Below are 13,663 nucleotides of genomic sequence, written 5' to 3'. Positions count from 1 at the left end.
CTTGAACAGACATATCACTTATCAGAGTTTAGAAACATACATCAGACAACAGTCAGTACTTAAAGACATTTATCAATTAAGCACAAAATACACAATGAGATTAATTCTATAAAGACTGAGCATAAAGTCTGATAACACAGAACAAGACTAAGCAGATTTAGAGAAAGAACCTGAAACCATTCCAAGTTCATTTACCAATCTTGTAAAAGTAGCTTCACACAGTGGTTTTGTGAAGATATCTGCTAGTTGTTGATCTGTGGGAACAAAATGCAATTCCACTGTACCTTCATCCACATGTTCCCTGATGAAGTGGTACCTGATGCTGATGTGCTTTGTCATTGAGTGTTGAACTGGATTACCTGTCATAGCAATAACACTTTGATTATCACAGTAAATAGGGATTTTGAAATATGTTAACCCATAATCCAGTAACTGATTCTTCATCCAAAGAATCTGTGCACAACAGCTTCCTGCAGCAATATACTCTGCTTCTGCAGTTGATGTGGAAATTGACTTTTGTTTCTTACTGTACCAAGAAACCAATCTGCCTCCAAGAAATTGGCAGCTTCCACTTGTGCTTTTCCTGTCAATTTTGCAACCTGCAAAATCTGCATCTGAGTAACCTATTAGTTTAAAATCTGATTCTCTAGGATACCATAATCCCAGAGCAGCTGTTCCTTTAAGATACTTAAAGATTCTTTTTACAGCTGTTAAGTGAGGTTCTCTTGGATCTGCTTGAAATCTTGCACAAAGACAGGTAGCATACATGATATCAGGTCTACTAGCAGTTAGATAGAGTAGAGAGCCAATCATACCTCTGTAGTCAGTAATATCTACTGATTTACCGGTATCCTTATCCAGTTTTGTCGCAGTGGCCATTGGAGTGGATGCACTTGAACAATCTTGCATTCCAAATTTCTTCAGCAAGTTTCTGGTGTACTTGGTTTGACAAATAAAAGTGCCTTCCTCATTCTACTTGACTTGAAGGCCCAGAAAATAGCTAAGTTCCCCCATCATACTCATCTGATATCTTGACTGCATTAGTTTGGCAAACTTTTTGCAAATTTTATCATTTGTAGATCCAAAAATGATATCATCAACATAAATCTGGACCAGAAGTAAGTCCTTTCCATGGTTGAGGTAGAACAGTGTTTTGTCTATTGTCCCTCGGTTGAATCCACTTTCCAGAAGAAACTGAGCTAAAGTCTCATACCATGCTCTAGGAGCTTGCTTAAGTCCATAAAGTGCTTTGTCAAGCCTGTAGACATAATCTGGATGTTTGGTATCTACAAAACCTGGAGGTTGTTCAACATATACCTCCTCCTCCAATTCTCCATTGATAAAAGCACTTTTCACATCCATTTGAAAGACAGTAAACTTTTTGTGAGCAGCATAAGCCAAGAATATCCTTATGGCTTCTAACCTTGCAACTGGTGCAAATGTTTCATCATAATCAATTCCCTCATGTTGAGAATATCCTTTTACAACCAGCCTTGCCTTATTCCTTGTAATTATGCCATCACTGTCAGTTTTGTTTCTGAATACCCACTTTGTACCAACAACAGATCTATTCTTTGGTCTTGGCACTAGGGTCCAGACTTTGTTTCTTTCAAATTCATTCAACTCTTCCTGCATTGCTTGCACCCAATCAGCATCTTGAAGAGCTTCTTCCACTATTTTGGGCTCATTCTGAGAGAGAAAAGAATTGTAAAGACATTCATTTGAAGTACCTATTCTAGTTCTGACACCTGCATCAGGATTTCCAATTATCAAATCAGGTGTATGTGATTTTGTCCATTTCCTTGCAGATGGAAGGTTTTCTCTAGAACTGGATGCTCCCCCAAGATCCATGCTATTTTCATTTTCATTTTCTGATGCTCCCCCTGAAACTATGCTCTCTGAGTTGGATTCTTCAGTATTTAGATTTTCAGCACTATCAGAACTTGGCTTATCAGAACTTGACGAATCAGAACTTGAAGAGCCAGATGCATGTTCTGATGTTTCTTGAGATGTGGTAGGATCTTGAGTATGCTCCCCCTGCATAGGTGCATCTTCCTTTGACGTAGTCTCCACAGTTTCAATAACATCAAAGTTTAATCCATCAGAGTTTACAGTATCAGGACTTAGACTATCAGGATTTTCTGTATCAGAATTTGAGTCTTCATTTTCAAATCTCAGCTGATCATGGTCAATGAAATCTTCAAGACCAGTAATCTTTTTGTCATCAAAAGAGACATTGATAGATTCCATGACCACTTTTGTTCTCAAATTATAGACTCTGAAGGCTTTTGTGGAAAGTGGATATCCAACAAAGATTCCTTCATCAGCTTTTAGATCAAACTTTGATAGCTGTTCAGGATGAGTCTTGAGAACAAAATACTTGCATCCAAATACATGAAAATATTTCAGATTCGGCTTCTTTTTCTTCACCATCTCATATGGTGTTTTTCCATGCTTGTTAATGAATGTTGCATTTTGATTAAAACAAGCAGTCTGCACAGCTTCAGCCCAGAAATAGGTTGGAAGCTTTGCTTCTTCAAGCATTGTACGTGCAGCTTCAATGAGAGTTCTATTCTTCCTTTCAACAACTCCATTTTGCTGTGGAGTTCCAGGAGCAGAAAATTCCTGCTTTATTCCATGGCTTTTGCAGAACTCTTCCATTATCAAATTCTTGAACTCAGCCATTATCACTCCTTAAAACTTTCACAGAATCTTTGACCATTTTATCCAGATGTTTGATATGATCAATCAAGGTTGATGCAGTTTCACTTTTTGTATGCAAGAAATACACCCATGTGTATCTGGTGAACTCATCCACTATGACCAACACATACTTCTTCTTTGCAATAGACATGACATTTACTGGACCAAATAGATCAACATGTATTAGATGATAAGGCTCAAGAATTGATGATTCAGTCTTGCTCTTGAATGAAGATTTTCTTTGTTTGGCTTTCTGACATGAATCACAAAGACCATCAGGAGCAAATACCGTGTTTGGCAATCCTCTCACAAGATCTTTCTTGACCAGTTCATTTATATTGTTGAAATTTAAATGAGAGAGTTTCTTATGCCAATTCCAGCTTTCTTCAATTGATGCTCTACTCATTAGACAGATTGCAGAACCATCAGTACTTGTTGAAAGCTTAGCTTCATAAATGTTACCACGCCTGTATCCTTTCAGAACAACTTTGCCTTTTAATTAACTCACAATTTCACAGTGTTCTTCAAAGAAATCAACATGATAACCTCTGTCACAGATTTGACTTATACTCAGTAGGTTGTGTTTAAGTCCTGAGACTAGAGCTACTTGTTTAATTATGACATTTCCAAGATTGATATTGCCATATCCCAATGTTTTTCCAATGTTGCCATCTCCATAAGAAACACTTGGGCCAGCTTTCTCCACAAAGTCTGATAGCAGGGCCTTATTTCCAGTCATATGTCCTGAACATCCACTGTCCAGAACTAGAATATTTTTCCTGTTGCCCTGCAATCACAAAGACCACTAATTATTAATTTTAAGGACCCAGACTTGCTTGGATCCTTTGGCCTTATTAAGTTTGTTAACATTTGCAGCGGATTTAGCATCAGAGTTTATGTTAACATTTTTCTTATCAGAACTTACACTATCAGACTTTGAATCAGAATTTACACTAGAAGGAACAATGGAAACTTTCTTCAAAGAAGGTTTTATTTGATAATAATCATAGTACAAACTATGATATTCCTTACAAGTATAAATGGAATGCCATAAACTACCACAATGAAAACAAGGATTTTGTGGTTTGTATCTAACAGACTGACTCTTAACTCCTGATTTTGAAGGTAAGGAGTTAATATTCTTATTCTTCCTGCAAAAAGAAGCCAGATGGTTAGAACTTCCACAGTTATGACATATTTTCCTAGGAGCATCAGGAACAGGTTTATAATCATTGCTTTTATTCACACCTTCCTTTCCATTCCTATTTTTCCTAGGTGATTTTACCTTGTTTGCATTCTTGACATCTTTCAGCTTATGCTTAAGCTGCTTCTTTGTCTTTAAGCCTATGTTCACTTCATCTGTCTTTTCCTGTTTTAGTTTATCAGAATTTAATTATTTTGTAACTTCTGATTTTTCATTTTCAGACTTTACAGTTACAAACTTAACATGTTTTAACTTTGGCTTTTGTTTATCAACAGACTTAATTTCTTCAGTTCCTTTATCTTTCTTATCTTCTCCATAACCTAAGCCCTCTTTCCAGTTTCCACTACATAGCAAATTTTGAGTTGTTTTGCCAGAGTTAGTCCAAGTCCTGATAATCTCTCTTTCTTTTTCTAACTCAGTTTTTAGAGATTCATTTAATTTTAGCACTTCATTCCTAACATAAAAAGCATCATCTCTATCCTTCTGAGTTTGATGGAACATGACTAACTCTTTTTCTAAGAAATCATTTCTTTTCTTAAATGCAAGATTTTCAGAAGTTAATCTTTCACATGTTAAAGTTTGATCTCTATAGCTAACAAACATGGTTTTAAGATATCTTCTCAACTCATTAATATCATCAGTATGAAAAGCATAAGTAGTCTGAGGTACCTTTGTTTCAGCAGCTTCAGAACTGCTCTCAGCACTTTCTTTATCAGCATTTGCCATCAATGCATAGTTTTCCTCATTTTCAGAGTCTGAGGTGTCTGTCCAGCTTTTCTGCTTTGTGACAAGAGCCTTGCCTTTGTCACCCTTTACCTTCTTGCAGTCAGGAGATATGTGGCCTTTCTCACCACAGTTATAGCATTTAACATTGGTGTAATCTCCTCTGTCAGACTTTCCTCCTCTGCCTTCAGATCTTCTGAAATTCTTCTTATCAGAACTTATGCTTTTCCTGGAAAACTTCTTTCCCTTCCTGAACTTCCTGTATGCAATCTTTGTGATTCCTTTCACCATAAGAGCACACAGCTTCATCATCTCCTCATCAGCATCAGTCTCAGGCAAGCTTTCAGAATCTGAGTCATCGTCACTCTCAGAACTTGATGACTCAGTATCAAACTTTATGAAAAGAGCTTTACCCTTGTCTTTCTTTGATGAAGCTGCTTTGGGGAATTCTTCTTCAGCCTTAAGAGCAACTGTCCTTGACTTTCCTCCTTTCCTCTTGCTTCTTTGTTCCATCTCCAGCTCATGAGTCTTGAGCATTCCATAGATTTCATCAAGAGTTGTTTCATCAAGATTGTAGTTGTCTCTTATTGTCGTTGCCTTCAAATCCCAGCATTCAGGAAGAGCTAACAGGAACTTAAGGTTTGAATCTTCAAGATCATACTCTTTATCAACCAATGACAAATCATTCAAAAGTTTGATAAATCTATCATATAAATCATTCAATAACTCATTAATCTTTGAGTCAAAGTGTTCATACTCTTGAGTGAGTATTGTCTTCCTGTTCTTCTTAATTGTGTCAGTTCCCTGACACCTTGTTTCCAGAGCATCCCATATCTCCTTAGCAGTCTTGCAGTTGATTACCCTGTTTGACATTACATTATCAATGACACTATGCAGTAAGTGTCGTACCTTAGCATCCTTAGCAATTGATGCTATGTCTTCAGCAGTATAATCACTCTTCTCCTTTGGTACGGTCTTTGCTGCTTCACCTGCAACTGCAACAGCGAGTTTGGTTGGTTTGTGAGGGCCTTCCTTGATTCTATCAAGGTATTCTGGATCTGTTGCTTCCAGGAACATGGTCATCCTTACCTTCCATATGGGATATTCAGATGGTCTCAGTATGGGAACTCTGATGGTCTCATACCGACTCTGAATTTGTGTCTTTGGTGGTTCCTCAGTTTTGGTAGGCTTAGTTGGAGTTTCTGTGTCCGACATGATTGTGTTTGGATATTTAACTGTATGTATGTTAACAGATAGGCTCTGATACCAATTGTTAGGTCACACACACACTGTAGAGGGGGTGAATACAGTGTATAGTACACTCAAATCGAACTTTAAGAACTTAAGTAACAGAAAACAAACTTTATTGAAATAATAAACTCTGTTACAGTATGGAATTGTTACTTCTCAGTGATGAACAAATATCACGAGAGCTGCTAGGGTTACAATGAATAATCTTCTCTAACAATGATAACACTTATAGTGTAAACCCTATATCTGTGTTTATATACTACACAGTTACAAGATAATCGCTAATTGATATGGAATATAATTCTGCTTCCTAAAATATATCAATCAGATATCTTTTCTTCCAAGTATTCCATTCTTCACGGAATTCCTTCTTTATGCATATATCTTCTTATGTTTATCTTGATCTTCTTTCCTTTAATTAGCTACTGTCCTTATCTGATTGTCCTTCAGCACTTAAGTTCTGATATCTATCTTCTGACGATTATCTCCTGATAACATATGTACTGATATCCTTAAGTCCTGACTTCCAGTATAAGTACTGATCAACAGTTAAGCACTGATTTATCCTGTTCAAGTAATATCTGAAAGCTAAACATAAAACATATTAGCCATGACATTATCAAATATATCTAACATAACTTTCATAAGGTTGGATCATTGAAAAATATTTTTAAAATAATTGAAACACAAATTCAGGACTAAACACCGGTTAGTTGTACTAGTCAAACTCATGCTTGACTGTTAAAATGGAAAACCAAATAAAATTATTTTGATATGAAATTTTAATTTTATCATTAATATATATATATATATATCTATTTACATTCATACGGTTGGATCGTTGAAAAATATTTTTAAAATAATCAAAACACAAATTCAGGCTTAAACACCGGTTAGTTGTACTAGTCAAACTAATGCTTGACTGTTAAAATGGCAAACCAAATAAAATTATTTTGATATGAAATTTTGGTTATATCACTAATATATATATTTATTGACATCCATACGGTTGGATCGTTGAAAAATATTTTTAGAATATCTGAAACACAAATTCAGGACTAAACACTGGTTAGTTGTACTAGTCAAACTCATGCTTGGCTGTTAAAATGGCAAACCAAATAAAATTATTTTGATATGAAATTTTAATTTTATCATTAATATATATATATATATATATATATATCTATTTACATTCATACGGTTGGATCGTTGAAAAATATTTTTAAAATATTCGAAACACAAATTCATGACTAAACACCGGTTATTTGTACTAGTCAAACTGATGCTTGACTGTTAAAATGGCAAACCAAATAAATTTTTTTTGATATGAAATTTAGGTTATATCACTAATATATATCTATTAACATCCATACAGTTGGATCGTTAAAATAATCGAAACACAAATTTAGGACTAAACACTAGTTAGTTGTACTAGTCAAACTCATGTTTGACTGTTAAAATAACAAACCAAATAAAATTATTTTGATATAAAATTTTTGTTATATCACTAATATATATATTTATTTACATCCATACGGTTGAATTGCTGAAACATATTTTTAAAATAATGGAAACAACAATTGAGGATTAAACACTAGTTAGATGTACTAGTCAAACTCAGATTTGACTGTTAAAATGGAAAATCAAATAAAATTTCGTCCTGGATAGTTTATTTATTTTATGTAATGAAATTTAAAAGTTAATTACCATTTTCAATCATCAAATTATCACGAATCCATTTTACTTAGACATCTATCATTCTTATTTAACGATAAAAAAATCTTATTTAAATTTATTAAATATCGTTTATTAACAAAATATCAGCTAAATTATATAAAAAAAAATGAGCTATTTAACACATCGGCCCCGTAAGCCCGTTAATCAGCTTAACCCTCTTCCCTCTCCACCTTACTCCTCTCAACTCAATCAACTGGCCACCCACCTCCAAACCCCTTTGATTCAACCCAAACTAAAACCTCCAATTTGTTTTAATCCTACATTAATTCTCTGTTGTATTCATGTATTCATACTTCTTAAAAAATGGCAGCGATTGCAAGATAGCAAGGCTATGCAATGGCTTCAAATCTGGTAAAAACCCTAATTAGATCCCCAAATCGCACTGTTTCATCTCCTTTATCATCTCTCCACAAGCTCAGATTCATCAGCGACATCGTCAATAGCGAGGTCACCGTTTCTCACACCGCCAAATGGATGCAGGTATACATACATGTTTATACAACTTCAATTATTTTTAATACCTTTTTTCTGTATTTTATTGTTGAGTTTCTATTATTTTGCAGCTTTTTGCTATTGTTTGTAGTATAGTCCCCAAATTTTAGGGTTTGGGTGAATTGAATTGTGAAATGGGTTAATTAGGGGGTGTTTGGGTTGTTAAGGAGAATGGGAATGAAATGTAAATCCGTGAGTCATGTGATGAATGGATTACTCGGTTAATGGTAATGCATTGCATTGCCCTTTTAATCAAATGAATTACGTTATCGAACACATATACTTTGATAGAGAATTCTGGTTTCTGGTAATCGAATCCATTAAGTTGAACCAAACATGTTTTTTTTATTTAGGTATATTGCCAGATTGGTTTACAGAAGGGGTCAATATGGATTTTGGCTGGCCAGTAGTGATCGTCTCGTAAATACGGTGTATCTTAATGAATTGTGATTGTCTTTTCCTTTCATGTGGATGTACTGAACTGCACCCATTACAACATGTCATACACGTACATACTTGTGACTTAAAATAAAGATAATGTTTTGCCAAAATTATATTATAGGACATATAATTTGTTTTATTAATTTCTTAGTCCTTTCCTTCTCTATAATAATGTTAAACCAGAATTAACTTGACGTGGTATTTTTATACATATGTGTGACAATTGGCAACATTTTAGGATTGATTGTCCCAAGGCACTGAGAAAGCCCGAAGTGCGGTGAAAGTGCCTCACACATCTGGTGCACGTTCTTTTGATAGGCGTCGTCGGGTATGCTATTGTATCATACCATTGACTTGCATCTAACATTTCTCTAGAATTATATTAAAATTGTTGTGTGAGTATCTTCATCAGTTTTATATTTGTTTATTTGACTTATATTCATAATTTCTTAAATAGGACTATGCAGAGCAACACGGTGGCAATCGGGATGACGTAATTGTGTATAAAGACTTTCACACATTAAAAGACAAGGACATGATTGGTCCGTGAATTACAGAGGACGCCAAATAGATCATTGTAAGTGGTCTTCCATACATAGATATGTTATTACTTAAATGTTAAACATAAAGATATGAGTTTTCTGATCAATTACGGTAGATTCAAGTAAAGATTGCATGATTTTTTAGTAGTGGCCTGATTTGTGGGAATTGTAACTATTATGCTAAATAGTAGCAGATTTTGGTCTGCAAACGTAAATGGTCATCAGCTGTATTAGCAGAATCCTGGAGTCTAAGAGAAGTTTCAGTCCTGAGTCTGTTATGATTTTTACTAAACGATCCCTTAGCCTGATAGAAAACAAAATCCAGGTAAAAAGTATAAACCATTATAGTTTTCTAATTTGTACTGGGATACAGAAGAGAAACTTCTAACAAGTACATATATGCAACATATATACATGTTCCGATGTATACGATAATGATAGTAGCTTTGGCTGGAGTATTAAAATGACAGTAGTTTTTCTACAATTTGATGTTGATTTTGCTATACACCTTCCTGTTGGGCTTGCCATCTTAGCTTTGTAGTGTTAAGTAACATATTACTACAATAGAATTCTTGTATGATAAATGTTGGCATGTCTTATTATTGTCAAGGTCAATTGTACTAAATTAAATTGCATTGAATTTATTTTATAACTACTGAGGTATTACATATATAACTACTTATACTAATGTATTACAAAATAGATTCAATTCTTGTTTTATAACCAGTGATGTATTGTATATATACGAAAAAAATAATATACAAAGTAATTCTAAAATAATTCATATATAAATTAATTTTCTTCTCAAATGATAAAATCCATGACCCTTAATTTAAAAACACTAATAAAAAAAAGAAATATCAAGTGATAAAGTCATTAACAACAATGCTGCTTTTTCCTCTTCTGTTCTTGTTTCTTCTATTTTGCTGACATTTCTAAATTGTTATATTATAATCAAAATCATCTAATAAGGTTCTACATGTGATGTAGATAGCTTTGCAGCATTGCAGCATTGTAGTACTGGGTATATAACGGTAGATAATAAATATTTTTTTAGCTAATCATGCATGAACTTAAATCTGCACTAGAGCTAACAATAATTTATCAAAATATTATCATTACAATAATAACGCAGCAAGCTTGATTCAAATATTACTATGAAATTATTTAAAATTTCACAACTGGTAAAGGTTTATGCTTAGTGGAGATATATATTTCTTGACTGTAATGATTATCTGTTTTTTAAAAATAATATGTTGTTATTATTTCAAGTTATAAATATTATGTATTAGACTTTGTAAATCAGCCAAATGTATATGTAGTTCTTCTTACTAATGATCAACTCTCTCTCTCTCTCTATATATATGACTGGTTTCTTCTTGTCGTCTCCCTGCAGTGACAAGATGTTAAGCCAAACTAATTACGTTAAATTATATATGTGTTTTCTTTTAGTGTCTGAGACTGAGAATTGTCACGCATTATTTGTTACTGAGAACTATCTGAGTCTAGCTAGTATTTGAACTAAACATTCTGGTGACGGTAACAAAAAGACAATCAGGCCACTACTTGTCTAAATTAGTACTAGCTAGTGAGCAAGTATGAGGCTAGTTAAACGTGCAACAGGAAAATTACATATATTTATATTTTGTTGAATATATAAGGAAATCTCAATTAATTATCAGCTGACTTGAATTTTAGGCAAGATATATATTTTAGAAAATTAAAGCCCTTGGACAATAAAACAAATCAAATGTAGTACTATAAGTTACTTTGTGGAAACCGAAACTAGAAAAAAGATTGTGAGAGATGAGTCCCACTGATCTTTTCTATCCTAATCTTCATCCCTGTAGATCATTAAAATAGATAGTTAAATTTAGGCACATTAAATGTGTTTATATTGTAGAAAGTGCAAGGATAACAACTAAACAAGTTGACAAAATGGATAAATATGCACCTTAACAATAACATAATAAAGTACGATTCAATGAATACCCTGACTTTCAAAAGCAAAAAGTAGAAAAGTAGGTGCACACAATAAGATAAACTATAAAATGCATTGAGATTATTATTTCCCTAAATTTAAAAATATATGCCAGTGTTAGAATCAAACCTGATTTTAATGTTATATTGTTATGTATATTTTAGGGAAAGGCCCCGGCTGGCGATGATGATGATGATAGTGAGGACAGTGAAAAGACAGAATCCGATGATGATGAGCGAGATATGAGTATGCCTTATAACGTAGTCTCTCGTGGCGGTTCTATAATTAGGGGTTAAATATCGGTGTAATGGGTTATGAATGTTTGTAGGATAATTTAAATTATCCTAGTGAAACAAGTCTGTGAAAATTTGTAAGATGATCTAAGCTAATGATCTAAGCTAATGTCCGGATTGTTTTAACTTTTGATGTAGTCGAAATGGTTTTCTTATGTAAAGTGTGATATCTTACATATTTAGCTTGGTTTAAATGTGTGGATGATTTCTTATTCTTTGTTTTGCATATTTTAATATATTTTGTTGTCGAATTGCGGTAAAATTGTATATAGATTGGGATTTGTGATTGGAAAGGTTTAGGAATCAATTTAAAAGCGGAAAAAGGTCGGAATCAGAAAAACCAGCATGATGTTGCCTCTACGACGGAATTCTGGGTTACTTGGGACGGTTGTTCTTCGTGATTTTATTTATTTTTTTGTTTTTAAATTAATTCTGGCAAGCTTGTGGGCCCAAGGTGTTAACTTACGACAAACCGGTCGTAGTAAATTAGGAATAAATGACGGAATATACCATCAGAAGTTTAGTTATCAGCCAGCTAAAAGTGGGCTTCACTTCCCCTAACTTGCGACGTTTTTCTTAACTTTGTGACAAAATAGGTACTTATGACGAAATGGTTACTTCTGACGAAATAGGTACTTCTGACGAAATGCATACTTGTGACAAAATTGATACTTATGACGAAATGCTTGTGACGAAAATCTGAACTTAAGACTTTGAGCAAAAATGTCGAATATTTTTTGTCGCAATTGGCCCAATTGGAGACAATTTGCAGTGTAAAAATTCCGTCGCAAATGGGCATATTTCTTGTAGTGAATAGTTCAACTCATGCTATTTGTGTGTGTAATTGATTAGTTAAAAAAAGTATAAAAGTACACTTTCTACACGAGTACTATGTCATTATGTCTATCAAACCATTTTAATTACCAAAGTTAAAAGAGTCTCACTTAAAATGTTTTTATAATTTATGTATTTTTGTTAATATCTTTTAACGCCGTTAATTATTTAGAGAATTAATCGGACATTTCTTAGAAAAATGGCTCCAACAAGAACGTGACTAAAAAATGAAGGTGATCGGCGGCTTTATAGAAACCGGCAACACCAACGAACTCGAAACTCACTAAAATTTAATACAAACAGAAGTATAACCTCATACAAAGTTTATCACAAGGATTAAACAGGTACACATTCAAAACTATTCTGGAAAAATCAAGAACACACGGGCGACACAAATTTTCAGCAAATCAAAAACTTTAATCAATAACCATACAAAGATACTTATACACTACTCATGGCCCGTTCTATAACTTTAAAACAACAAAATACATGTACAAACATCCCGCAGGAAATCGCCAAATTAGATTAAAATCCTAAAAATTGAGCTTTTCAGAAATGTTATTCTTTGGTGATTTTGATGCTGGAATCAAGTAATACTTTATATGACAACTTTGATTAAACTACTTGAACGTCTGATTTGGATGTTAACACCTCTAAAACTATGATGATTCTGAAGAACCCTAACCCTAATTTAAAAAATCATTTTTAGTTTATGATATCGATTTTTTTGATGTTATAAGCGGATAGTAATAGATGAGAACTTCAACCTGAAAGCAAGAACTTCTGATTTATAATGTATAACCAGTAACACTTCGAAAATGGTTTTGGTACGTAAGAACAACTCGAGAAACACAAAAGTTTTTTCTTAACAGCCCAATCCGTTAAAAAATTGTAAAGAATGAAATACTTTTAATAAGTTAACGGGGTTAGACATATTTGATGCATGTACAGAAATTGCAAAAATGATTTAATTGCAAGTACGCAAAATAAGAGTTTTTAAATATTGGTATCACAAGTGTTCTGACATACATAACATGCATAATTCACATACATTTAAGTGTACTTTACTAAAAAAATTATTTTAATTTAGAGAAATTCTGAATGATATGACTCCAGAATTTATTTTTTCATGATAATGACATGCAATCTAGAATGAATCAAAAAGAATCTCGAATGCAACAAAAAACACTCATTGATTTTGATTGTATCGTATTTTTGTAAATATTTTCAGAAATTAGTAAAATTACAAAATAAAATTAAAAATATTATTTTTGTAATTTATAAAAAAAAATGACTCCACAATTATTACACATTTACTTAAAAATATTACTTTTGTTACAAACTATATTGTTAAATTATACTCCCATTTGAACCCTTCCAAGTCCCAATTTTATATATTTATATAGGGGTTGGGTATACGGAGTACAGAGTTTAAAAGCAAGTGAAAATAACGGTAAAAATT

At 33.2% G+C, this 13,663-nt stretch overlaps 1 long non-coding RNA gene across 1 annotated transcript; it reads left to right on the top strand.

Annotated features, from left to right (window-relative positions):
- Positions 1-7,755: 7,755 nt before the first annotated feature.
- On the top strand, positions 7,756-11,522 carry LOC141711671 (uncharacterized). The gene is made up of 4 exons (XR_012571434.1): positions 7,756-8,098; positions 8,790-8,879; positions 9,009-9,128; positions 11,239-11,522. It is a non-coding gene; the product is annotated as an uncharacterized LOC141711671 (long non-coding RNA).
- The last annotated feature ends 2,141 nt before the right edge of the window (positions 11,523-13,663 follow it).

Source organism: Apium graveolens, chromosome 3 (assembly GCF_009905375.1).
Source record: "Apium graveolens cultivar Ventura chromosome 3, ASM990537v1, whole genome shotgun sequence".
NCBI lineage: Eukaryota > Viridiplantae > Streptophyta > Magnoliopsida > Apiales > Apiaceae > Apium > Apium graveolens.
This window is presented reverse-complemented; position numbering and strand designations above follow the sequence as displayed.